We start from the raw sequence: 27,879 nt of genomic DNA on the forward strand, positions 1-27,879 counted from the left end.
AGTACTGAGATATAAGCATGTACCACACTCTTGGCAAGTTTTTAATAGCTGTTTTACCAGCCCTTGCTTCCTCATTTTTCATTTGGCACTGGGATTGGCAAATTAAATAGCTAGGCTGATGGTACACCTAGCAAATGAACAAAGTAGGATTAAAGCTTGTAGTCTGTGTCACTCCAAAGCCTGCTTGAGACCCTGAGCACCTGGCAGGTGTCAGAGCTGAGCAGACCGCAGCTAGCTAAGCACGGACGGTTTGGAAAGGAGGAGATGGGGGGAGCGGGGGTGTGCTGGGGCTGGCTCAGTCAGCCCCTCCAGCTTGGGAGAACCAGTGGTTTGATTTTCAGAAGTTTTGTGAGCCAGTTGTTTAACAGGGCCATCACTAAAAATTATATTAAATAAATTTAAAACAAAATAAATTACATTAAAAACAAAGGTAAAGAAGTGCTCGAAACTCATTACTTCTAACTACTATGCACACTGCTATGCAGAGGTTCCGACGCCATTGTATCGGTATGTTGGAATCACTTTGCAGTGGTGAGCTGCTGCCCATTTCTTCCCAACTCTGCATTCAGAGACCTCATATCAGCAGCTTGAAATCGAGCCTCTGGGAGCATTTACAAGACAGAAATCAACCTGCCCTCCTAACCAGAGAGCCTGCTGCTAACTTCACCAGCACACCACGGGAAGAACCTGAAATGCCTCCTAAGCTCAGATGAAGGGCCACTGAGAGGAAACAAAACAACTTGAATAAAGCAGAAAAGCAGAGGCTGCTTGTTGGGGGAGAAGCAAACATCCCAGGTTGGGAAGGGTATTTTATGAGACCAAAATGGTAAGCGGGGCTACTGCTTTAGAGAACAAGAAGGTCAAGGTAAGAAACAGGCACTTCACTCTGTAGGCCCTGGGGAGCTGCTGAGTGCTCTGAGCACGGGTGCTACGTGATGGAGGCTGCACTCTAAGCAGCTATCTGATTATAATAAACATGGGGGCATTTGCTAGGACTCAGTGAGGCTTTTATGCGCGTCCCTCGCTATCAAGGGAGATGTCTCACTCAGTGTAACAGCATGTCAGTCCGTGGACCCACCCCACTTGCTACACACAGCTGTGGTGGAAAATGACTTCTCAGTGAGCCAGCGGCCCAAGCCACACGGTCTTTCCTGAGCAAGGCCCAAATACATCAATCCGGGAGAAACATCATCTCTCTAGGTCTCAGTCTCACTGGATAGATTCCTGTGCCATTGTAGAAACGGTCCACTATCCCCAAATGGTCACAGAAATTGGAAAGAAATGGGATAAACAATTCCTTATGTATTACCCCCAAGGAAAACCTTCCTGACCTACTGGCCAGCATGAAATACTAAACAGATCTCCATGTTCTCAATTTAGTTTTACACATAACAGCCAAGTTTACTCTGTTCTCCATGAGTGCCAAATGAGTTGTGCAGCACTAACACAGAAAAGAGAGCTGGGACAACTAGACCATCGAGATTCAGATCTGTGTGACCAAAGCCTAGAAGATCTCATAGCAGCTCACCTGGAGCTGAGCAATGAGGCCAAGCAGCTGCTAGGGCTTAAATCTGAGGGAGAGTGAGTTTTCAGGGCTCATCTCTGGCCGAGCAAGCTGTGTGTTCACTGGTGTTCAACAGAACAGAAAGCGAGGGCTGTAGGAAACAATAAATGCTAACAAATTTGAGCGCAATGTGTTGATGGCCTTTGTTTTGCTTTTTCAAATTGAAGGTTTCCAAATAAAATGGAGACCCAGAGGACATCTCTGTCTAACTGCCATATCAGTTGATGCCAAATGAATGAGGCAGAGGCCCAGGGAGCTGCTTGTAGGAAAACGCTCAACTCATAAAGTGAGTGTGAAATTAATTCCAAATACTTCCAGCTGCCAAGATAGGCTCTAAAATTGGTTACAGGAAAGTAGCAGCAGCAACAGTGCAGTAGACATGAATCATACTATGTGAACACAGGCATGTCCAATTTCTGCACCTAAACTTACTGTCCAATCTGCCTCCACATTCCATGTGTGTGTAACACATGGAATCCCATTATATTGCTGTTTCGGTGTCATTTAATGAAGATTCACTATGAGCCAGGCACCGGGCTCAGTCAGAGTATCATTTGTTTCTCATGACGCCCCTCTGAGACAGGATCTGCTGATCCCATCTGCACCCAATTTCTGAGGAGGAAAGAGAAACTTCGAACCTATCTGAGTGCACTGACCATGGTCATGAATGACGGTCAGAGAAGCGCCAGGAATCCGATCTTTGGATTCCTCACTGAGTGACTTTTCTTTTTAGAAATACACAAATGTATACAGGTGGCCCCATAAAATAACCCAGTGGATTTTTTTTTTTGATAATCAAAATTACTAAGGAAGAAGACTACTCATTACCGCACCTGTTGTAGACATGTGGACTTTACCTCTCCCATCATGAGGAGACTTAACATGAGCCCCACTCAGGCTGACTGGTTTCTGCCCAAGGTTGCTTAGTACGGTTTGAAGTCATAATAAAGAAAATTAGTCCATAATTTGTAAGGATGCAAGTTAGCATGCTAAGTTTTCTTTTTTAAGAAAGGGAATTTTACTATGCTCTATATAGTTCCAAAACAGAAAGATTTTAGACAAAACTTTTGTTTTCCAGACCTTCTCCTTTAATGAAGCTATTTTTTAATCTCTAAATTTTACATGACAATGTTTTCAATGGTCGGAGAAAGTCAGTGTTCTATAATAACTGGTAACATTTTTTGAGGGCTCTCCAGGAAGCAGGCACTGTGCTTTTTACAAAGATTATGCCATTTAAATCTCAAAAATAGCCTTTGAGGTGGATATTATCATTGCACCCATTTTAAAAATAAGAAAAGAGAATCACAGAAAGGGTCCAATAGCAGCAGAGCCAGAGTTCAGACTCAAGCAACCTGACCCAAGAAACTTCACCATGAAATACTGCCTGTATGGATGTTCTGCCTGCACCTCAGCTTCATCCCAGGCAGTATGTGGAACAAATTCTATCAGGAGCTCCCTGATGGGAAGTTGCAGCTTTCCTGACTTTCCAATACCCTAGACGAATTAAGATAGATTTATTCTAATAAAAGGCCAGCATGGATGAACAAGTTAGGAAAGCAGAGTCGCAACGATACAGAAGAGTCTCTACATCTCCCAGAGCGGGGTGCAATAGGCCGTGCTGGAACAGCAGAGAGGCCGGGAGCCAAGGAGACGGGCTTATATCAGTGCTCAGCTTGCTTCCCTTTGCTGGGCTCTAGTTTCATCATCTTTAAAATACAGAAAATGTGATCTCTAACATCCAACACAGCCATCAGTATCTGACTCAAGCACTTTCAATTAGTGCTAGATGATCTGTTGTTTTGAACTATCCTGGCTACCTCTGTCTGCACATACATCAGGATTCTTGTTTAATCTTTGTTGACTTGGAGTTTTTAATCTATCAAATAATAGTAAGAATATTTTTCTTTGGCTAGTTCATAGGATTATGAGAAGAAGAAAATAGGTTTGATAATAGAAAAGACAAGGATAAAAAATAGAAAATAACAAGTGTTGGCAAGGATGCAGAATAATTGGAACCCTCAAACATTGTTAGTAGGAATATAATATGGTACGGTCTCTTTGGGAAATAGTCTGGTAGTTGCTCGGAAGGTTGAACACTGAGTTACCACATGACCCAGCCATTCTACTTCAAGGTATATGACTGAAACAAGTGAAAATGTATGTCCAATCAAAAACTTGTTCATGAATTGTGTTCAATATTTCCAATGCTACTTACCTGCTATATGATCTTTGGCTTGTTCCCACCTCAGTCTAATTCAGCTTTCTCACCTCAGTAAAAGCTTGTTAATATCCATTCTAATTTGTTTGGCTCTGGATTGCTACTTCTTAGTACTCCCCATATAGTTTAGGACTCATTTCAACTTAGTAAATTCTGCTTTTTTTATTAGATTAATAATGATGTTGAAAAAGAAGTAAGTATCTGTTGATACTTGAGGCAAACTACCAAGTACAGGTCCCAGAGTGAGGGAGAAGAGCTGATGACGCCTCTGTTTTGTGACTCTGGTCACACTGGGACAGTGCTCAATTTTTGTAGCTGATTTTATTCAAATTTCAAAGTAAAAAGTCATGACACTGTATCAAGTTTATTACTAAAAGCTGTGATAGTTACACATACTGAATCCGCTAATTCCACATCTTCTGTGTTTATTTCGAAACATGCACACACAGACACAAAACGTTGCCTGTTGTGCTTGTTCTTTAGAAATTTTCTGAGGCTTGTTATTCAAGAAAAAAGGCTCTGTTTGATTTTTCTATCATATGAAAAATGCTAGATAATTTGGTGATGTAAATTTCTCTAAAGTACATTCGGAAAATGCAAAAAGAAAATGAAACTCATACTAAAAAAGCTCAGAAAACTCCAGTGTAAAAAGAGCAGTTGATAAGCCCTCAATATGTCCACGAATTCCCAGTACCAGGTACATAGTGGATGCCCATAAATGCTGAATGAACTGGTACGCCTCCAAGTCACTCCACCTAAAAACTCAGTACCACTAAGTGCTTTATACCAAACTCCTCTTAGGTCCTAGACACACCGACTCAGGCACTGCTGGTCTCCCAAACTGAAAAGAACCAAGTGACATCACATGGAAACAACAGGCCTACCTCAATATATCTGTCATCTACATTGTAAAAAACTGCTCCATTTCACCTTTAGCCAGAGCTAAACACCAAGCTACAGACAGCTCTAATGACTGCTGAAATGAATTTGTTCCTCTGATAATTAGCAAGATACACTTTCAGTCTAGGAGAAATTTGGAAGTTGGCAGGAAATAGGGCATACTTCCCTCTTGGGTTTTTTTTTTTTTTAGGTACTACTAGGGATTGAACCCAGGGACATTCGATCTCCGAGCTACACCCCCTGCCCTATTTTTAATTCTTTATTTTGAAACAGGATCACACTAAGTTACGGAGGGCCTAAGTAGTTGAGTCTGTCCACGGACGGCTATCCTCCAGTCTCAGCCTCCCAAATGCTGGGATTACAATGTGTGCCACCACGCCTGGTTCATACTTCCCTCTTAACAGAATTATTTGGGATGGTGTTTTCTGCAGACTCTGATGTGGTAAATGCCTAACAATAGGGAAAAAGAAAGTTTACCAGGACTCTTACTCTGACTGAAAAGATCAAATTTGTGAATTGTTCTTTTTTACCAAAAGAAAAAGAGAGGTTCAAAAGGAAAAGAGACCAGGCGTGGAGATGGCTTAAATGCCAGACAAGCATATTTTAAGTGTTTGGGCAGTTTATAATTAATTCATTGCCTACATGCTGAACTTTTAGCTAAATAAAAGAGAACCGTGAAGTTGTTTTTTATTTTAAGACATAGCAAGAATTCAATTCTTGGCTATTTTTGCTACTATGTTAATTTGTATAAACAGGATAGGAGACTGAATTATATTGTTACACCACCAGTAGAGACCCTAAAATTTCCTTTAACATACATTTTACAATTAGTTTTTTTTTTTTTTTTTTGAGACAGGGTATTGCTGAATTGCTCAGGTTGCCATGGAACTTGTGACCCCCCCCCCCGCCTCAACTTCAACTGTTCTTTTCACACTTAAATGTTCTGAGGTTGGGGCTACAGGTATGTAACACCATACCCACTTAGGTTAAATTTTTAAGTGAAACCCTGAGATTAGGATACATTTTTAATGGTGGTGCCATTTGGGGTCGCTAATAAGACAACAAAAGAAAGTATATGTTCAGCAAAACACTTTAGTCACACAGATGATGTCTTCGTAAAGAAAGACTTGCTCATTGGCTAAAAAGCCTGATGCTTTTATACCAAGGTATAATCACTATGCCTCTTGAAGTCATGCTGGCTCTTCTGGTCTAGGATTAGAATTTTCCCTGACACCAATCTGTACTTGCCAAATGCCTTGAGAATTCACATAAAACTAGTCTTAGAAAAACAAATTATTCTTGAGAAATTCCTTTATATTATGCACTGTAGAGCCCTTTTTCTTTTTAAATGTTCTACCCAGAAGAATATAAAAGGTAGGCAGTTGAGGGATATAGACTTTGGCTGGGGCTTTACAAATATATACCATTGATACGTAGAAATGTTAAATGAGAGAGAGAATAAATCATTTACAAGTGACACAGAGACAAATTTTGCTATTTCTGCAAAGTTTATTCACCAAATAGACATGTAACTTAATCAGCTGACAGGAAACTACTCCAATGCTTGGCTAAAATAAAGCTAAAAATACAACCAATCTCAAGCCCAATTACTATTTTTACCTTTTTTTCTTCTCTGGCTGACCAAAGTTTTACCCCTTTCCATAAAATTATCTACCTATAGCCAAGTTAAATCCAAATTTTAAAAATAATAATTAATGGAATCAAGTTATAAAAAGAAGAATGAATGTTCTCTGGACTACGGTTACTCATTGAACAGATTGTTATAAAGCTGGTTGGCAATGTCAGAGCTCGTTTTACAAGCTCTGGAGAATGCCACAGTTATCAACCTCCAAAAACAACATCCAGGAGGTCTGATCTGAATAGTTTCTAAGTTTAGAATGTTTCAGGCCACATTCTTACATGCAGACACGCTGGTAATTATGTAGCCACCCACACGCCCTGAATGCCATCACCAAGGGAGGGAAGCGCCAGGTCGATGGGCAGCACGCTGGGTCCCTGGAGCATCCTTTACCTCAGGCAATGAAGGCCGAGGCACGGAACTACGTGGCAAAAGTAGGAGCCTAGGGACGCCGACAGTGCTGGTGACACTGTAGATGGATCTCGTTCCCTTGGTTCCAGAGTTTCCAAAGGAAAAGTGACCTTTTCAAACAGAGTAAAATGTTGAATTTTTTTCTTCCACATTTCTCTTGAAAACTTGTGTTTTTATGTTTTTGTCTTTTCATATAATAGACATGGTTATACCCCTACTATTTGCCAGTGTTTGGCAAAAAACACATAGGCCTATATGGCTAGCCAACATGGAACTGATATAAAAGGCCAAGAGTGGAGCGGCCGGGCTTCATATGGAGTGGAACTAGGGAAAACTGTGGGTATGCCTACCATCGCTGGTTTCTGGAACACTAGAACTAGCAGGAGCCTTGCTGAAGATATGTGTGCCTGATTTCTTTCTCTTTTTCCCCTTTTTTCAGTTTTTATACTTTTTCATTTATAGTTTTTACACTGTTCCTACTGTATGGGGTGTATTATAGTCTCACATTACAATGTAGTTCACAGTGATGGCGACATACATGCACACCACACTTGGTGGGCTCCCTCCGAGCTGCCCACCCGCTCCTCCTTCCCTGTGCAGGGTACTGGGATAGACACGGGTACTCTCAAAGCCCCAGGCCAGAGACTGCTGTGTTTGCTGTAGCTACCACAGCTCTGCCTCCCAGGAGGCATTCAACACGTCTGCTAGAGTGAAGGAAATATCGAAAGCTGGAGACTGAGCAGCACGAGCATGTCCATTCAGGTGGTAATTTATAGGACATTACTTGGAAAAGGAGAGCCATCCCAACACATCATGCGAGCAAGACTGAGCCTGAGCCTACCGGCTTTTTAAAGTTTGTGTAAGCCAGGCGTGGTGGCGCACGCTTGTAATCCCAGCATTCAGGAGGCTGAGACAGGAGGATCAAGGTTTACGGACAGCCTCATCTACCTTAGTGAGGCCCTCTGCAACTCAGTGAGACCCTGTTCCAAAATAAAGAATAAAAAATAGGGCTGGGGCTGTAGCTCAGAGATAGAATGCCCCTGGGTTCCATCCCCAGTACCACAAAAACAAAAAGTTTGTGTAGACCATGTTATTCATTAGGTTTACCATTGGTTGTAAATACCTAGGCTCTCCGGTCATACCTTCTATGTATATTACATTACAATCGATTCTTAAATTCACTCAAATCTCTACTGCCACGTGTATGTAGTGTTATGAAGTCTGTAATACAACTTTAAAATATACCATCATAAACCGAGCACACGCCTGTAATCCTAGTATTTAGGAGGCCGAGACAGGAGAATTGCAGGATCCAGATCAGTCTCATCAACCTAGCGAGATCCTGTTTCAAAATAAAAGAACATAGTGCTGGAGATGTAGCTCAGAGGTAGAATGGCCCTTAGTTCAATCCTCTGTACTACCCAAAAATAAAATTTAAAAAATTATATATATATATCATATCCAACAGGGTCATATGATATATGACTCAGTTGAAGTTGCACTTGAAAGCAGGGTTTCTCATCTTTCTCATTAATGACATTTAGGGCCAGATAACCCTTTATGGCAGGAGCTGGCACGGGTACTGTGGATATTTTAGCAACATCACTAAGCTCTACATACTACATACCCATAGAGTTGCCTAATGTTAGTTATAACAACCAGAAATGTCTCCAAACATTGCCAAATGTGTCCCTGGGGGCGAAATCACTCTTTTTGAAATCCTCTGGTATATAATCAGTGAGTTTATGGTTGAAACAACAATCCCTCTCGTCAGAAGCAAAGCCCACATGCCAAAGGGGGCGGCCACAAGCACTGTGTGTAGGCTACTGGTATCTCACAAAACACTACAGCCTTCTGAATTGCCATAATGATGCTGGAAATGGGTTTTGATTAGTGCAATCAGAAATTTAATGATGAGCATCATGGCTATTGGAAACAGTTTGCTAGCAAAATTAGTAGTTGAGGTACATGGATAGGCTGAGTGTGTTTACACTTATGCTCTCCTCTGTGTAAATAGAGAATGAACCCAGCAAGACACTTAAGGGATGAGACCCTAGGCAGAAGCCTTGGTCCCGCCTTTGGGAAAAAGATTTCTAGCTGCTCCATGTCCGTTGTGAGGGGGAAAGGATCTTGTCCTGGATTCTTACTAGTCTGCCTTATGTGAACCTTTCCAGAAAAGTGGTAGTCTAGTATCTAAAAGTTATCTGGGCCTTTGCCCAGCCCAATGTATAGGCAGTGTGTATACTTCTGTGCGTATGGAAGTTTGTTTGATAAATGTTTTCATGTAAGACGAAATTTGACAATAGGCTTCCTTTCATTAAAACCAAAGAGAGCGGCCATGGAGAAGAAGCTTATTTTCATCCATCTCAAAGTTTGAGATGGCTATTGCTAACAAACAAAAATTTAAGAATTGTGCAGGAACAAACTGGCAAAGGTAATGTACAGCATCGAGTCTGTGCTAAGTGATGGGGATATATATGATTCAGGAGCTGCCTGCAAAGAACTAACAAGCCAACCAAGAAAACAAATAAATAATAAGAACAGCAGCAGCTACTTACTACATTCCACCATGTGCCAGGCACAGTCTTGAGAACCCTGCTTTTATTATTCTTGAATCTTTTAACAATCCCTCTAGAGAACTATTATGTTTGACCGATGAAGAAAATGACTCAGAGAGATTAGGTAGGTTAGGCAACTTTATCAAAATCATACAGCAAGGTCAAGATCCAAACCCAATCTGTCTGAAACCTACAAAGCAAAGACATTCCCACCATTCCACGGTGCATCCTTAGGCATGCACACATGCGCGCGCGCACACACACCTAAAATAAATGATAAATGCTATACAACTGAGTTAATTTGAGAAAGACTTCCAGGCAAGCACTGCCCATCGAACGACTTCCTGAAGACAAATGACCCTGATTCCTTTGTTTGTCCCTCTTAAATAAACCCATATTTGAATGTTTAAGTGGCAGTGGTTCAGAAAAGCACAGGCATCCTGCACATCGCTTCTTACAGGTTTTCATCTACATCTGTACTACCTGTGGGCTTAGTAGTCATCTGAGCTGGTAACTCCTACAATAAACATGGATTTCAAACAGAAATAACTACAACGAGCATGGAAGAGGGCGCAACCTCGTCACAAAAGCCAAATCTGGGCTCTGTTTGTTTGACCCTAAGAGAATCCCCAATCACTGCAGCATCGGTTTTAGCCTCTGGAAAAGAGCTGCTTGGCCTGAAGATCAAACGAAATGTGACATAAAACGTGCCAGTCACAGGGCCTAGCAGAGGAAGCTCAGAGTGGGTGTTAGCACTACTAGTATTATTAGTTGCTAATTATTCTCTGGCTAAACACCCAACACACTCTTTATTATATACCTGAAAATATCCCCTTTTGCTTTTTTTATCTCTACTTCCAGATCCCAATCATTTCAGTATCTTCATGAGATTGACTCTGTATAAAAGATTATAGACTACTTAACAAACTAGTACCATAATCTCCACATCTTACTCTCTCAAAAGACTCCATATGATCCCTTCTATTCCACCCATCACATTTAGAATTACTTGTTTAATACTTTTAAAATCATTGAAGACAAGCACTGTTTTGTTTTACCTACTCCTTGTCCCCATCACAGTTAGTATAAGGCCTTAGACACAGTAGGGCTCAACAAGTAATCTGTTCAAATGAACAAAATTAAATAGTCTGGTAAATCCTGGAAGGAAAACATAGTAGCTTCATATTTCTATCAGAAGCTTCTCTCAGATGTAGAGAAGTGTGCCAGGATGTCAGTTATGAGGCTCAGCAAGATTCTATTTCCTTAGTTCTATAATGACCCTTGAGCCAGGCATGTTGACACACTCTTATAACCCCCGTACTCGGGATGCTGACACAGGAGGATTGCGTGCACATGCACATGTGTGTGTTGATGAAGACTGAAACCAGGGGTGTTCTACCCCAAGCTACACCAGGGGTGTTCTACCCCAAGCTACACTAGGGGTGTTCTACCCCAAGCTACACCCTGCCCTTTTTTGTTATTGTTTTGAAACAGGGTCTTGCTAGGTTGCTTGCTGAGACTCTAAGTTGCTGAGGCTGTCCTTAAACCCATGGTTCTCCTGTCTCAGCCTCCCAAATACTACATTGGGACCCAGTACCCAGCTGTGGTAGTTTTACTTTTTATCCTTAAAAGTAATAACAATAAATAATGTACCTTAACAGTTAACATATTAGAGCCCACTTAATTTGTGTTTTCTTGGGACCCAATGTGAGGCTCTTCACCTACTTTTCAGAAGGTAACTGTTCTAAGAGCACTCCTAGGCTGCCCCCCAGGGTTGGGCACTCTCTTGTTTCCATGAAGACCCCCTCGTCCCCTCTGTGCTTCCCAATGGGACCTACTCGAGGCCATGCGTGAGTTCCTTCACAGGATTTCATAGCAAACTGTAGGTGGGATCATTAGGTCCACTTTGCCCACAAAAACTGAGGCTCTGACTGGTTTAAGAGAGTGCTCACAACTGTGCAGCCAGGTTCAAACCCAGGCCTGGGTGGCCAGCAAACATGGTCTTCTTCTGTTTACTCTGTTTTAACAGAGAACCCTGGAGCTGGAAAATTCCCTTTTGTAAACTTTTTACTTACTTTAAAAATAAGTAAAATTCCTGGAAGGTAATAGAGAGTATTTCTTATGAATAGAGGCTGAGATTGATTTACCTTAAGGAAAAATAAAATATATGCTTATTCAATCTATTCAACAAATATCAATGGAGCACACACTAGAAGTGTGGTTCAGAGGGCAATCAAAATAAGGGTATAACTTAATAAATATCCATTTTTTCATGTTGCAAAATAATTTTTAGGGACTATCTTCTAAGTGTTTTGGACTATAAAACTAGCCAAAGATAGGAGAAATCCTATCCTCTAATACAGACTAGGATTAACTTCTTAAAGGGACCATGAAAGTTTTAGTCTTGGCATTAGTATTTTGATTTATAGTTTCTCTTCTAATTTACACCACTTGAAAGGCAAGATGAAGGTGCCTTCGGTGTCAGTATTAGGTGGGGCCCATTCCCCACAGATGGTGCCTTCTTCTTTGTCCTCAAAGGTGAAAGGATCAAATCTTTGGGCCTTGTTTTTAGAGTTCTAATCACAACGAGGATTCTATGCTCATTAATAATTCACTTTCTACTTAACTAAATAAATCAGGTCTCAGTTTAAATTGGAATCCTCTTTACACTACATTTACCAGATACTTGAATCCACTTTCAGAGATAACTAAAGAAGATTATCACCATGTCAGTAACTGACTCACACAGCCATTGTTTAAATTCTTGATATTAATACCCAAAACTGGGATAAAGAGTTGCATTGAACAAAATAACAGAAAAAGTTTTAAATCTGGGGGTGGGGTTTAGAACTCATCTTGGTATTTCAAGGGTTCATGAATATATTTGGAAAACTTACAATTTCCTTTGCAAACCCTCTGGAAATATTTCTTTCTTTCAGCTTTCTAGAGTTTTATCCTGTCGTTATCATTTTAATTCCCCAAAGAACACCTTGGAAAGTAGTATTTAGCAATAGTTAGAAAATTACAATTTGATGATTAAAATACAATTTTGTGAACGATTATACAGTTCACCACAAAATTCCCAAAACCTAGAAATAAATCTGTCAAGAATTTGAGAATGATAAGTTAAATAGTCACATCTTAGTTTACCAATGTTCAGTGTATTTAGATTTCTCTGGTTTTATAACAACTATTGTCTAAACAGAAAATAGGAAGGTATTAGTTATCAATACTGCTTTGATGAGTTAGTAAATATTCAGTTTCCTTTTCACTTAACTGAAGAAAACTCAGAGCCAATTTCAGCAACAAAAGTCACCAATCATATTCACTCAAACAAACCAACCAAAAAGGGCCAACTCTAGCCAACCAGCCTTCTACTAGTTGACTCTTTTCTCAATTAAATTCATTTTCTCTTAAAATGAAAATTCTTACTAGGAATATCCATCAACCAACAAAGTTTCCCATAAAAGCTTAAGCTGTCATTGTAGAAATTCTAAGTGCTTATTTTAAGAAAAAATTTCCTGAATGTGATTGGTTGTGTCAGACACATATCTACTATCAATTACTATTGATCCTCAGGAAAATCATTCTACTTTTCTAAACGATTCTCCTGTTTTTCTTCCTTTTTTGAGATATAGGGGATGGAACCTAAGGGCATTCTCCCTACAAAACATACCCCCAGTCCTATTTTATTTTGAATATTGTAACAATATCTCACTAAGTTGCTGAAGTTGGCCTCAAACCTGCAATCCTCCTGTCTCAGTGTCCCAAGTACTGGGATTACATGGATGTGCTATCATGTCCGGCTGACAATTCTCCAATTTTTCTAACATAAAACTAGCAAATTAATACTAGCTAATTACTAACAGTAATAACTAATTAAGTAATACTACCAACAAATGAACACTAATGCCTCAGAGTTATCATAAGAGCCAATTAAACGAATGTATGAGATAAATTTTAGTAAACTATGAGAAAATTTAAATGTTAGATACCGTTATATTAAAAGAATAAGGAATTAAACATCTCCAAATAGTCATTATTATTCTCCAAACTGAGGCCTACTGTTCAACTAATTTACAAGGAAAAAGTATAAAATCAGTAGCTTATCCTGGGTGGCGGGGGAGGGGAAACAGCATCTGGAACAAATTACAGTTTAAGAAACCAGGAAACCAATGAATTGCAATGAATCTTAGGCTTATGTCTTTAAACAAGGACTGCTATTTAAGAGTAACGATTTGCCCGATTACAGAGGGTACAGGGGACATTCAATAGCCATAGGTGATGATCAAAAATTTCAGTATCAAAAAGCTTTATAGAAAGAGCGTTTGCTTTCTGTAGCACTGGTCTTGAGTTTTAATTTAAAAAAATAAAACATGGTCTTTGGCTCAGGACACGTACATGATGAAGACCTAAGGGAAGACACTACCTAACAAAGCCCAGACCCAATGTGTTTCTTTGCTGCTGAGAACACTTGTATTGGTGTTGGGCTTCAGCAGCTGAAAAGAATAAAAAAGGCTCTCCCTGAGAGCCCCCCATCACCTGAATGACTAGCACTGCCACCTCCCAACAGGCACCTGGCTTGCTGCTCAGAGACTCCTGGGATTCTTCAGTCTACCAAAACAAAAACAACAGTGGTAAGAAGTTGGCTTCTGATTTGACTCAGGAAAGAATGGGATCTTGACTCTGTCTCTCTAAACCCCACACTGCTGTGAGTAACCTGTTGCTTAAAATGTATGCATCCAGAGTGAGGTAAGGATCTCTAAACATGTAAAAAATATATAATGAGCGGGGCATGGTGGTGCACACCTATAATCCCTGTACTTGGGAGGCTGAGACAGAAGGATTACGGATTCATGGCCAGCCTCGGCAACTTAGTGGGGTCATCGGCAACTTGGCGAAACCCTGTTTCAAAAATAAAAGAAGCCGGGCGTGGTGGCGCATGCTTGTAATCCCAGCATTCGGGAGGCTGAGACCGGAGGATCGCGGTCCGCAGACAGCCTCAGCTACTTAGTGAGGCCCTCTGCAACTCAGTGAGACCCGGTTTCAAAATAAAGAATAAAAAATAGGGCAGGGGGTGTAGCTCAGAGGTTGAATGCCCCTGGGTTCCATCCCCAGACCCGCAAATAAATAAATAAATAAACAAATAAATAAAAATAAAAGAATAAAATAGGGCTGTAGATGTAGCTCAGAGGTAGAATGGCCCTGGGTTCTGTCCACACTATGAAAGAAAGAAGAAGAAACGAAGGGCACAAGTGGAGGAAGTATTCACTGAAAAGAATCCTTAACAGGATCCATCCTGAGTTTAGCAACTCTCTAAGGACAATGAAAACAGAATTAGCCGGGCGTGGTGGGGCTTGTAATCCTCCTGCTTGGGAGGCTGAGACAGGAGGATCGCGCTGGTTCAGAGCCAGCATAAGAGACCCTGTTTCCACATAAAAAGTAAAAAAAAAATAGGTCTGGGAGTGTAGCCCATGAGAGTGTATCCCGGAGGTAGAAGGGCTTCCAGGAACCCCAGTACCACCAAAAAAAAAAAAAAAGAAAGAAAAAAGAAAACAGAATTAGATTTAGTCCGGCGTGGTGGCACATGCTTGTAATCCCAGCGCTTGGAGGCTGAGACAGGAGGATCACACAGGTTCGAAGCCAGCCTCAGCTACTTAAGTGAGGCTCTCAGCAACTTAGTGAGACCCTGTTTCCAAATAAAATATAAAATAGGTCTGGGAGTATAGCCCAGAGGTAGAAAGCCCCTGGGTTCCACCCCCAGTACCACACACACACACACAAAATTAGATTTAAAGAAATCCTATTTCTCCAAAGCACAGCTGTGATGCTGTCACATAGGAGATCGTCTGAACACGGCTTCCTCACTCCCAGAACTTCCTTCCCAGGGCTTCTCTCCTGGGCCACACAGCAGCAGGGAGGCCATTTATAGCCACTGGAATATTCTGAATTTGAGGTACAGCACCATTATTCTACGACTGCTTCCGATTATAAACTGAAAAGCAAATTTATCCTATGTGGTTTAGACTGAGGAAAAAATCTGCCTCTGACGCAACTTTGGCAGGGAGTCTTGAACAGTACAGCTAAAAATTATGTCTGTGAATTCTGAAGAAGACAGAGGCTGCTTTGGTCCATCCCCCCACTCCCACTCCCTGAAAGAACATAAAAAAGGTGAATTTCCAAATTTAGAAAATCAGGCTTCAACCCACCATTGTGTGGTCGTGAGAATGACACCCAACGACTCTTGAGCCACCAGGCACAGGATTCAGTCGATAAATTCATCTTTTTTGTTCTTTCATGGAGGTGGCTGGCTATCTACACTGCAGAAAAGAACTGGCAAAATGAACAATGTAGGCAAAGTGAGCCAAAGTCCTCCTTAAGAACCACACCTATTTATTCTATTTAATTTAATTATTTAATTTAATTTCAACTATTAACTATTTAATTTTGGACTTGAATGCATCGGCTGATTTGACCGTATCTTCCTGCTCTTGCCAAGGTCATCACATCACACAAAGTCTACCTGATAAAGACACAGGAGAATTCCCCTCAAACCTCAGCATTATGGGAAGTCCATCCATTACTGAGAAAAAACCATAACAACAACGACAAAGCAAATGAGAAGAGAAATTAAACTGCATGAAGAAAAAAAATCACATATCCTCTGTTTCTTTAAAATATCCAGACTCCATATTTTGGCTATGACAAATTGTGTTGCTATGAACATGGGTATGAATATGTTACTGAAGTTCTCATCAACAGATGAATGGATTGCAAAATTATGAGAAATAGCTGGGTGTGGTGGCGCTCGCTTGTAATCCCAGTGCTTGGGAGGCTGAGACAGGAGGATCGCACAGGTTTGAAGCTAGCATCAGCTACTTAGTGAGGCTCTCAGCAACTTAGTGAGACCCTGTTTCCAAATAAAATAGAAAATAGGCCTGGGAGTATAGCCCAGAGGTAGAAAGACCCTGGGTTCCACCCCTAGTACCACCAAAAAAAAAAAAAAAATTATGAGAAATATACACAATGGAATTTTACTCAGCAGTAAAAAAGAACAAAATCATGACATTCGCAAGATGGAAAGACCTGGAGAACATTATGTTAAGTGAGATCAGCCAAGCACAGAAAGGAAGGGACATATGTTTTCTCTAATATGCCCAAACTAGCCAGACGTGGTGGCGCACGCTTGTAATCCCCACGCATTTGAGGCTGAGACAGGAGGATCGCGCAGGTTCGAAGCCAGCCTCAGCTGGTTTAAGAGACCCTGTTTCCAAATAAAGTATAAAATAGGTCTAAGAGTGTAGCCCGGAGGTAGAAGGTCCCTGGGTTCCACCCTCAGTACCACCAAAAATGAATAAATAAATAAATATAATGCGCCCATACTAGGGAGTATTGGGGATACCAGAGTAACTCCAGACAATGGAGGAGAAACCTCAGCAAAGGTAGGAGAGGAAAACGACTAAGGTTGATTAACCGGAGGAGCCGCATTCGAATACGTATATAACTTGAATGTAGCATGGTCAACCTGGACACACTGCTGGGAGGAGGGAAGGGGAAAAGGAAGTGGGGTCGGGGTGGAGGGCACCAAGCACAGTCTGAATGTATGCATTTTCAGTATGATCCACATAAAAATGTAAAAAATTTTAAAAATAAAATAAAATAAAAATAAAAATATCCACATTCTTAAATGGTTGTAATTCTGACTTTGTACCGATTGGAAAGAACCCATATCTGTAATATGCCATGTCTGTATATTTGTCATATATTATATCTCTTATACAATGTATAGTTTTCCTTTTATCCAGACTGAGGCTTTTTGAAGAATCTACTTGAACCTGTGCTGTTAAGCAGGCAAAACCTCTTGTTATACTAAGTGATTTGTGCCAGGTTGATCACAATAAAAAGGACCTTAGGCCGGGCGTGGTGGCGCACGCTTGTAATCCCCGCACTTGGGAGGCGGAGACAGGAGGATCGTGCAGGTTCGAAGCCAGACACGCTGGCTTAAGAGACCCTGTTTCCAAACTTAAAAAATATATAAAATAGATCTGGGAGTGTAGCCTGGAGGTAGAAGGGTTTCCAGGAACCCCAGTACCACCAAAAAAAAAAGGGGGGGGCCTTGATTTAGCTGAATTAATACTAGCATGTATTTCTGTCTCAACTCAGTTTGTCACATTTCAGAACTTTTGTTCCACATTACCTTAAAACTAATGGCAAATACTTGTTGATCATTTACTATTTTCCTGACCTTGTGCCTCAAAAAGAAGACTCTTGTCTTTGAAATTCCAAAGATAACACTTAGTAAAAGTTAGTAAAAGCTGAGATTAAGCTGACATTTATTAAACCAAGGTAAACACCCCATGACATTTAACTGACTGGCAAACATCACACTGTTTCCTAGAAATAATCTTGATGAGATTAATAAATGAGAGCTTGAGTTGTTAAAAGAAAAAAGACTCGGCGGAGGATGAGGAACCTAAAGTAACTGGTGAAGGATTATGGAGATTCTAGGCAAGGTGTATACAAACTGAAGGCACTGAGCTAAGACTGACACCATGTTTTCATAGGTCAATGAAGAAAGCCATGGGAGAAAAGCAAAGCTCAGAGGATGGAAAGTTCTGGAAATTTTACTTACGGCAAGACTTAGTAACAGGAAGAATTGAATGGAATGGCTGCAAAGTCAAGGAAGATGCCTTGCCTCAGCTTTCTTTCCTGGGCCAGGTCACTATGAGGAAACTACTACCTTATAGCGGAGAAATATTTTCTGCTCAGTTCAAGGACAAAACTGTTATACAACCAGCTACCAATTATCAAACACATCGGTCTGTTTTTAAGCTATTTTCCAGGGAAAAATGTTCATTCTTTATTTAGAAGTCATGATTTATTCAAGTTATGAGATTAAGATATAAAATCGCCTCCCTTTTTTATTTCCATCCAGAATGTGGTTTACTAATCTACTTCTAAAGTAGGAATAACTGATTTGCTTTTATTCAAAGAAATTAAATAAATACCATTTCTATTCCAGAATAGTTGAGAAACAGAAGGTGTAAGGTGTGTATGGCCCAAACAACAGGAAGGCCTTAACTTCTGAAAAGCACTGAAACACAGATGCTTGCAATCCATTTTGAAAGACTACAGAACCTAGAAAGATATAGGTTTAAAACCATATAATTTCAACTGAGCTTGAAATATGTGGCTTCAAACATAGTTTTAGCAGACAAATTTCAGGTTGACTAACTCTTAAACTGAAAGAAATGTTGTCTAAAATTAGTAATTAGAAGAAGAAAAAATCATAATTAGAAGTTCTAAAACTTACTACTAAACATAATATTATTTTCAGGATATCCCTTTTTGTCTCAATTATATAACTGTATTTCCTATTTTGAGCTACTTTTTATGGCACCTCACATATATTATTAGTTATACCTAAAAAAAAAAAAAGGTTACCACAGCTTTTAGAACTGAAGCTCCTTTTATATGGATTAAAAAAAGAAAAGTTATAACCAATCATAATGGGTGACATGAGCATTTTTAATGGATATTTTTTCTTTTTCTTTTCTTTTTTTTTTTTGTATGTGATACTGGAAATTGAATGCAGGAGCATTCTACCTCCAAGCTATACCCCAGCCCTATTTTTATTTTGAAACAAGGTCTTGCTAGGTTGATGAAAGTCTCACTACTTGCTGAGGCTGTCCTAGAACCTGTGATCTCCTGTCTCAGCCTCCCAAGTACTGGGATTACAAGCATTTGCCACCGTGCCATTCAAGGCAACATACCTTGTCAACAAACAAAAAAACCTCCCTCTACTACTCAGAACACACTGCAACAAAACTATAATTTTTTTTCCATTTTGTCTGCTCTTGTTTTCTCAGTCAATCTCTAAAATGAAAACAAATTGTGTTTTCCCATTCTCTTCAAAAAATAAGAATTAAGTAGACACTTCATTTTCCAAGAACATTAAATTCTATGATAGAAAATAATCACAGTTTTAGTACCAGACTCTGCTACTCTAATTTTTGTCTTACCTGATCTGATTCATTACTGATGACTAATTCAGCTGATGCTTTGTATATTTACATAGGAGTTGAAAACATGGCATCAATAAGCCAATTTTCCCATGGAAAAAAATGGTCCATGCTAAAGGGTGCACATCTCTTCCAACTTTGTTATTAATAGGGCCAAATGGGTCAGAACCCAGACATTATATTTAACTGATAATTGCACTTTTGTCCCCTTCATTAAGCAAGACCTCCAAGCTCCTTCATTGTTGCTATCAAAATATCTCCTCATATTTATTTTTTCCTCTCCACTCCAGCCAACACTATCCATGGCACATCACCCCTAGGTTACTGAAACAGACTTTAGCTAAACTGAAAAAGAGAGGGAAAAATCACCCAGATTATATGCAATCTAGAGACAGCACTTATCAATATTTTGAGAAACATCTTTTCAGGCAACTTTCTCTGAGACTATATATCTGAGACTATATATATATAGTGTGTATGTATGTAGTATTGTGTGTGTATATATACACAAGTTTATATGAATATAATCATATTTAGATGCTTTACAGGCTGCTTCTGTCATGTAACATTATACAATAAATACCATCCCACATAATTTAATTCTGAAGTATGTAATTGTATTTCCTGACTGATCTTTTCTTACACTTAATTTATAGAGAAATGCATGTTGAAATTATATGTCTTGCCCAAGCTATGGAGTAATTTAATAATCAAGTCTTCCCACTCTTGTGAATGTTTATCTTAACCAGTCTCAACTTATACGATGCTTACTCTCCTATATTAGCCTCTTCATCAAAACTTATTTAGACCACAATCCATCCACCCAGGCGCCGAGAGTATTCCCACTCCATACATAACTTACCTTCTTCCTTCTGCCCTCGGATTCTTCCTATATTATCTCCAATGTCTGTCCTTCTTTCAAGATTAACTACAGTCCTGCCTCTTCATTTATGGGTTCATTATTCATTCATTCAACATATATTTCCTCTGTTCTACTATGCACCAGTGATTAAGAAAATTCTGCATTTGCCGGGCGTGGTGGCGCACGCTTGTAATCCCCGCGCTTGGAAGGCGGAGACAGGAGGATCACGCAGGTTCGAAGCCAGCCGCGCTGACTTAAGATACCCTGTTTCCAAACAAAAATATAAAAATAGGTCTGGGAGTGAGCCTGGAGGTACACCAGTACCATTAAAAAAAAAAAAAAAAAAAAAAAAAAAAGAAAGAAAGAAAAATTCTGCAACATACCAACTAATGGCTAATGACAACTAAACAAGTAACAACATGAAATATGATGAACATTGGGCTAAAGCATGTGATAGAGACCTCTGTGGCACCCATCATGAGAATTTTCTCACTGAAACTTCACTACCTGCCCCTGATGTTGACTCCCAGATCAGAATTCCTCCGCCATCCATTTATTACCTGTGCTGTTCTTTCTAAAACACAGTCTATGCTCTCTTATGCTGTAATTTACTTTGGGGTACATGTCCTTCCTCTCCTAATATGGTTAAGTCCCTAAAAAATAAAGATCCTGCTTCTCAGGCATGGTGGCGTATGCTTGTGATCCCAGTACTTGGGAGGCTAAGAGAGGAGGACTATAGGTTCATGGCCAGTCTAAGCAACTTATCGAGGTTCTCTACAACTTAGACCCTGATTCAAAATAAAAAAATAAAATAGGGCTGGGGGTGTAACTTAGAGGCAGAATGTTCCTGTGTCTTATCTCCAGTACCCCCCACACACAAGAGACCCTATTTTATCCTTCTGTTTCCTAGAAGTTGGTACAGAGCCTTGTACAAAGTAATTAATAGTTTATTGTTACTACTGCCACTGCTGCTAGGAAATTAGAATTTAATTATATAGAGTAATTTCACAATTCTTTTTTGGGGTGGTACTGGAGACTGAACCTTCGGCCTAGACCCCAATCCTTTTTGTTAACTTTTTGTTTGGAAACAGGCTCTCACTAGGATGCTGAGGCTGTCTTCAAACTGCGATTCTCCTGTCTCAGCCTCCCAAGTACTGAGATTACAGGTGTGTGCCACCGTGACCAGCTACATAATTCTGAATTCCTAATAGAATTTATAAGTCTTTTTAAAAATCACTTACACTCCTAGCATGCATGAGGACTTGGGTTCAATCCCTAGTACTGAGAAAAAAGAAAGAAAAAGAAACAGAACTGCCTACTAGATCCTGTAGCCATACCCTGAACCTAGCCTGATTGATTTGCATATTAATATCGACTTCAGAAATGTCAGTTAATTAGCAAACGTATGAAAAAGCAGCATTATCAATCAAATACAAATCATGTTTGCAAAAAACAAGAACAATATATTTAAATAGCCTCCCAAACCATGAATATAAACTTTGCTTATTTTGCCTAGTTGGAAGAACAAATTATATTGGCTCCTTTGCAGACAGGTCAAGATATATAAGTGAAGGTTCATAAACAGTCATAAAGAAACATATCTAGCTCTAGTGAATCAGGTTTTGATTAAACACACAATGCAAAGACCTGTCACCATCTCTCAGGTTTAAAAGCTTGACTGGGCCAAAGCTTCTGATAAGAACACCTTTCACTCTAAAACAAAATTATTCTAAACTGACTTTTTGCATTTCTCTTGATGAATATCTGAAATTCTTCTTTTATTCCAGTGAGTTTTAATTCTATTGTGTCTTTCATCAACTTATAACAGAGATTCTACAAGAAATGTAAGATGTACCAGGACTATGCCAATCCTATAACCAGAAAACTATACTGGCTCCCAGTTGCTTCCCAAATGAGTAATACAATTACAAATACTGGCATGATCCGCAAAATCCTTTTTTCCTTTAGCTGAGAGTTTTGTGACCTGGACCCAGGGCCTTGAGAGTTGGTTAACCCATTGAAATTGAAACTAATGTTTTGCGTGTTTTTATGCATTTTTTCTAGAGGAAAGACCCCAATGATTTCAGAGTCCCACTGGAGTCTCTGACCTCAAAAAAGGTTCACAACCATAATTTTAATATTTTCCTTTCATCACCTTCATCATATTTAATGGCCCACATCCATTATTATTTCATAGATCTGGAATTTCTAGCAGAGACAGAAAAAACCTACCTGCTGCCCTCAAGCAAGAGATATATGATTTCCTTCATTCATAGTGTCCTAACCACCTCACAAAGCTCTCTTTCAAATTCACTCCGGCACCGTCCACCCCACCAGGCCCCACTGACCCAGGTCAACCTGGTCAGTCATGATTACCAATCCTCAACTGGTGACAGATAGCACAGCTCACTGACTGGGAGGACACCAGGCCAGTCCCCTTGAACTATTTGGGCAAATGTGTTTACAGGGAGTTTTCTGTGATACATCCCCCAGGTAATGATGTTACAATGACTTCCCAAGACAAGGCTTGAAATAAATCACAGAAATGTAAGGATAAAAAAAAGACTGTAAGCCTCCAAAGCTATAACGATAGAGGACTTAAGGAAGGTCAGGCCGCGCATCGTCCTTCATATCACACTAGACCAGCAGGCATCGCCTAGAACTGATCACACTAGACCAGCAGGCATCGCCTAGAACTGATCACACTAGACCAGCAGGCATCGCCTAGAACAGATCACACTAGACCAGCAGGCATCGCCTAGAACTGATCACACTAGACCAGCGGGCATCTCCTGTGAACTGATCACACTAGACCAGCAGGCATCTCCTATGAACTGATCACACTAGACCAGCGGGCATCTCCTGTGAACTGATCACACTAGACCAGCAGGCATCGCCTAGAACTGATCACACTAGACCAGCAGGCATCTCCTGTGAACTGATCACACTAGACCAGCAGGCATCTCCTGTGAACTGATCACACTAGACCAGCAGGCATCTCCTGTGAACTGATCACACTAGACCAGCAGGCATCGCCTAGAACTGATCACACTAGACCAGCAGGCATTGCCTAGAACTGATCACACTAGACCAGCAGGCATCTCCTGTGAACTGATCACACTAGACCAGCAGGCATCTCCTATGAACTGATCTTTAGCTATAAAATAATCCCAATAATACTGTCTCTTTAAATTTATACCACAGTAATTAATGTTAGGACTCATAGATAAAATGTGCAACCTTAAGTGAATAAGTAAATGTTTCGTTTTTTTCTAGTGTTTCCATTTTAATTTGGGAAAACTTACTTGACAAACTTAGCAGGCAACTAAAACCACTTTTAGGAACTAAGCAGAAATTGCACAACTGCACATCTCACATCAAATGTTTTCGTGACTCTGGATCCCTGATAAGAAGTTGAGCACTAATGAGTTAATGAGTTAACAGCAGTTAAACAGAAGATAGTTTTGCTTTTAAAAACCCATTTTCATGTTTAATACTTCCTGCCTTTTCTTTCATTTCTCTGAAGACTTCTCTCTTCTTTCAAATATCCAAAGGAAAAAAAAACCAAACTAAACACAACACGATGTTTCAAATGGTACTTCCTCCCCATTCCTGACATCTGTGCTACCTAACAACACCTGTGTGCAAATAACTTGTGGTCACTACACAAATTTTAATGAATTGGCGAGTGTTCTTCTAGAAGCCCACTATTTCCATTCCAGGATTAAAGTGCCCCTGGTCAACAACATATCTATGGTGAACAACCTACAACTATATAGTATTATCTTTTTCCTGTTGATCTGGAACACTGGGTTGTAGGATCTCACATGCTGAGCCAGTATCTGCCACTGACCAATCAAGTCTATGTAATTGGGAGAATATGTCTTTTCTTAAAATTATAATCTTGATGTTCCCAAAAGCTTTTTTAAAAAATAACTTCTATTTGAGATATTAAGTTCTGTTATATATATTATATTAATTTGTATTAGATTATGTATACTTTAATTTAAAGCAGTCAGATAAATGAAGTTAAATAAAATTAATAGGATGCCATTACTGAGCCCCCACACTATATCTAACAAAGCAAACCAAAATGGAGCCACTCACACTGAAGTTCCACGCTACTAAGCTGAAACTAAGTTATTTAAAGAAGGAAAGAAATCTTAGCCAAATCCCCAAACAAGCCAATCGTAACCAGTATGATAAGGGCCTCTGCTTCAACCTTTAGCTCTGAAACACGGATCTGTGTCTCATTCTCTGCGGCCTCTTTCTATGAAGTCAGCCCCTGCTCAGGACTTCAGAAGAGCACTCATTAGATTTCATAAAATGAGGTGCTCCCCAACTCTAGAATCTCAAGTAACAGCCCATTAAAATCATGTAATTTTGTCTTTGGCTATGGTAAACAAGTTAGAAGGGAAAAAGTCCTTCGGGGAGTGTACATTCAAATGGGCTTTTCCTTTGGCACATAATTTCATCTTTATTCCACATAGAAACTCATTTTTAGGGCCTATTGTTCTTCAAAGTGACAGCCTGACTTAGTTCTGGCACAAGTATAACAACAATGATGATGGCCTGATGGCTTATTTATTGAATGCTGATTATATGCCAAGCACTCCTCAAAGTGCTTCCCATATATTACTCAATCCTCCCAGCAAGCCCTTTGAGACCTAATAGGTACCACTATCATCACCATCCTATGGATGAGAACATGAAGGTGCTGAGAAGTGAGCTCATTTGCTCAAGGTCAAAAAGCTACTGAGTGAAAGAACGCCCTTGAATCTGGCATGTTCACTTCAGAATTTGCATTCTTATCACTAGGCTATGATGGGTCCTTGTGTGAAATAATTTACCAACATGTTAACCTCCTTTTGTTTAGAAGCATCTGACATAAACATGCACCAAGAGCATATACTAGTATGTAGTCTACTATTGACACTCCTAATATCTACATTGTATGTACTTTAAAAAACAACAAAATCAACTGGGCGTGGTGGCACACACTTGTAATCCCCGCGCTTGGGAGGCGGAGACAGGTGCAGGTTCGAAGCCAGCCACGCTGGCATAAGAGACCCTGTTTCTAAATAAAAAAGTATAAAATAGGTCTGGGAGCGTAGCCTGGACTTCCAGGAAGGAAGAGCTTCCAGGAACCCCAGTACTACCAAACAAACAAACAAACAGAAAACAAAAAAATCTCATGAGAGAGATGTTTTTTAGGTTTGTATGCAAGACAACTGGGGTTGAGCTTTGTATCAGTATGAGTTTAATTAGAAAACAGAAGCTGCTCTGAGTAGTTGCAATTGGGGGATTTGGATGTAGGATTTAATAGATAATAGAAAAACTGAGCAGCCAGATTAGGTGAGTGGTTGGGTACCTGAGAGCAATAGCAAAAATGCACTACCGGGTGGTGGAGGCTGTGGTGGCTTGGCCACGCGGCGGGGGCCTGCGGCCAGCTCCAGGTAAGCACAGCGCTGAGCAGTGCTGACCTGGCCGCCTGCTGCAAGCCATGGAGGTCGGCATCGAGATCAGACGCTCGATGCAGAAAGCCTTTAAGGAGAAGTTGCAAGAATAGGAGCTTATTGGCTTCATGGTGTGTTAGACTAACTTCACTATGTCACAGCTGAACCTTCTAGTCCAAGGTCTTCTGATACCAGCATCTTTGATAGCAATGTGCCTTCAAACAAGAGCAGTTTCAGTAGGGAGATGAATGAAGACACGTGGCTGCAGTGCCTCCTCTTGCCATCTGTAGCACTAGAACTGATAACAGAGATTCCAGAGTTCCTACAAGTTCACAGGAGCAGAAAACCACTAAGTAAGACACTCAGGACGATGGAGTGGCAACCCAACTGATGTCAACAGTGAAACCCCTGCAGGAGCCAGCACCCTCGGAAGACGTGAGTGGTATGAAGCCAGAACCAGACTCTTATTGATGATGATCAGTTTTGTGCAGGAGAAGCCCTAATCTCAGAAGAAACCCACAGTGACACTTACATATAATTCTTTTCACACTTCTACTGAAATTATCAACCACCTGCAAGTAGAAATGCAGACAGTGGTGCTCGTTTAAACAGGTTGCGGTTTCAACAGCAGCAAAACAGTGTCCATGCTGCCAAGCAGCTTGATACACAGAACAGCCGGGTGTATGGAACAGGACGGTTGTGTGAACTACAAGCGTTGAGCAGTTTAGAAGAGACTTACAGTCCCTTTTTCAGAAACAACTCGGAAAAAAATGAGAATTAAGGATAAAAACTTTCAGAAAGAGAAAGTCACCTATGTCAAGTTCAGTTGTTAAAGTAAAAAAAAAAAAAATTCATTCACCAGGAGGAAGATGATGATTATGGTTTCTGTACAGGAAGCATGTCCAGCAGGGTGCCAGTGCCAGAAAAGCCTGAAAGGAACCATCTCTTCCAGTTTCTAAACAAGCTAATACAGCCTCATTTGTAAGGTTATATCTGAAGCTCAAGAAGTGTAACAAAAATAATTATTCTGCCATCCCTTCCTGTTGCTCCCAGAACTCAAACTTCTCAAGAAGAAGCACTAATAGAAGTGGCTCAGAGGCACAGCAGGCCCTCCAGAATAAGTCTTCCCATTAAAGAAGAGAAAACAAAGGGACCTAATACGGAAAACTCAAGGAACTCAATAGAGGCAATTGTTATCCCCACTGAAAATTGACCTGGTAATGAAAAAAATATTGCAGATCAGTCAAGATTACTATTACATAGAAACCATGTTCCATGCAGACACAAGATCACTTATTCTGAAGAAGCCAAAGCTGTCCAAGGAGACAGTAGTGGCACCAAAGCAAGAGTTGAGGATGAAGGCCACAGATACCCTTCAGGTACTTTCAGGACACCGGATACAGACACGAGATCTTGTACAACCAGATTAACCTGCATGTCCCAAGTTTATAGTGTCGCTGGGTGGTGTCCCCGGCCCCCAGATACATGTCAGATGAAGAGGAGGACATGTTTTGCTTCATCATGATGTATAAATACAATGCAACAATAAAAAATTTTAAAAAAGAGGAGGACATGTGCTTTGAAGGAATGAAACTGTAAAGCAAACTGCAGCCTCAAACAAGGGATTCAGAAGTCTCCTCCACCCACACCTGCAGCTGATAAGCAGGCAGCTTGCTGACCCAAACGCTGAGGGAAGTGAACTGAGTGTCACGGAAACCAGAGAAGTTTTTGGAGCACTGCAAGTACTGGCCTGCGTGTAAGAATGGGGGTGCTGTGCATACCACCACCCTGTTTCACCGTGCGAAGCCTTCCTCAATTATACATTTGCTGGAAAATGTTTGCTCATTCAGATTGTAAATGTGCTGCAAAGTACACTAAACCAGACTGTCCCCTCGCTCATATGAGTAGAGGAGTTCCAGTACTGTCTCCAAATCCAGCAGTTGCAACACCGGCTCCATCTTCCAGCTCTGCCGTTACTTCCCAGTGTGTAAAAAAATGGAATGTCCCTTCTATCGTCCAAAACACTGTAGGCTTAACACTCAGCATACAAGCCAAGACTGCACATTCTATCATCCCACCCTTACTGTATCACCAAGACACGTCTTGAAATGGATTCGACCTCAAACCTGTGAATGATATACCCAGTCCTACCTGGCGGAAGATCGTGCATTTTCAGAGTGTCCACATACTGATGAAAGATCATTCTATAAAAGTTGTCAAGTCTTTAAAACTTCAAATATATTGATTTC

At 40.4% G+C, this 27,879-nt stretch overlaps 1 protein-coding gene and 1 pseudogene across 2 annotated transcripts in view; one reads left to right on the forward strand and one right to left on the reverse strand.

Annotated features, from left to right (window-relative positions):
• Positions 1–27,879, reverse strand: part of BBS9 (Bardet-Biedl syndrome 9) — a gene marked incomplete at both ends in the record, with an annotated part of 451,378 nt that overhangs the window by 117,377 nt on the left and 306,122 nt on the right. The window lies entirely within an intron of this gene.
• LOC308267004 (zinc finger CCCH domain-containing protein 14-like) lies at positions 25,758–27,766 on the forward strand (annotated as a pseudogene). The gene is made up of 2 exons: positions 25,758–27,156; positions 27,199–27,766. The product of its transcript is annotated as a zinc finger CCCH domain-containing protein 14-like (transcript).

This window comes from Muscardinus avellanarius (assembly GCF_963383645.1).
Source record: "Muscardinus avellanarius genome assembly, chromosome: 9".
NCBI lineage: Eukaryota > Metazoa > Chordata > Mammalia > Rodentia > Gliridae > Muscardinus > Muscardinus avellanarius.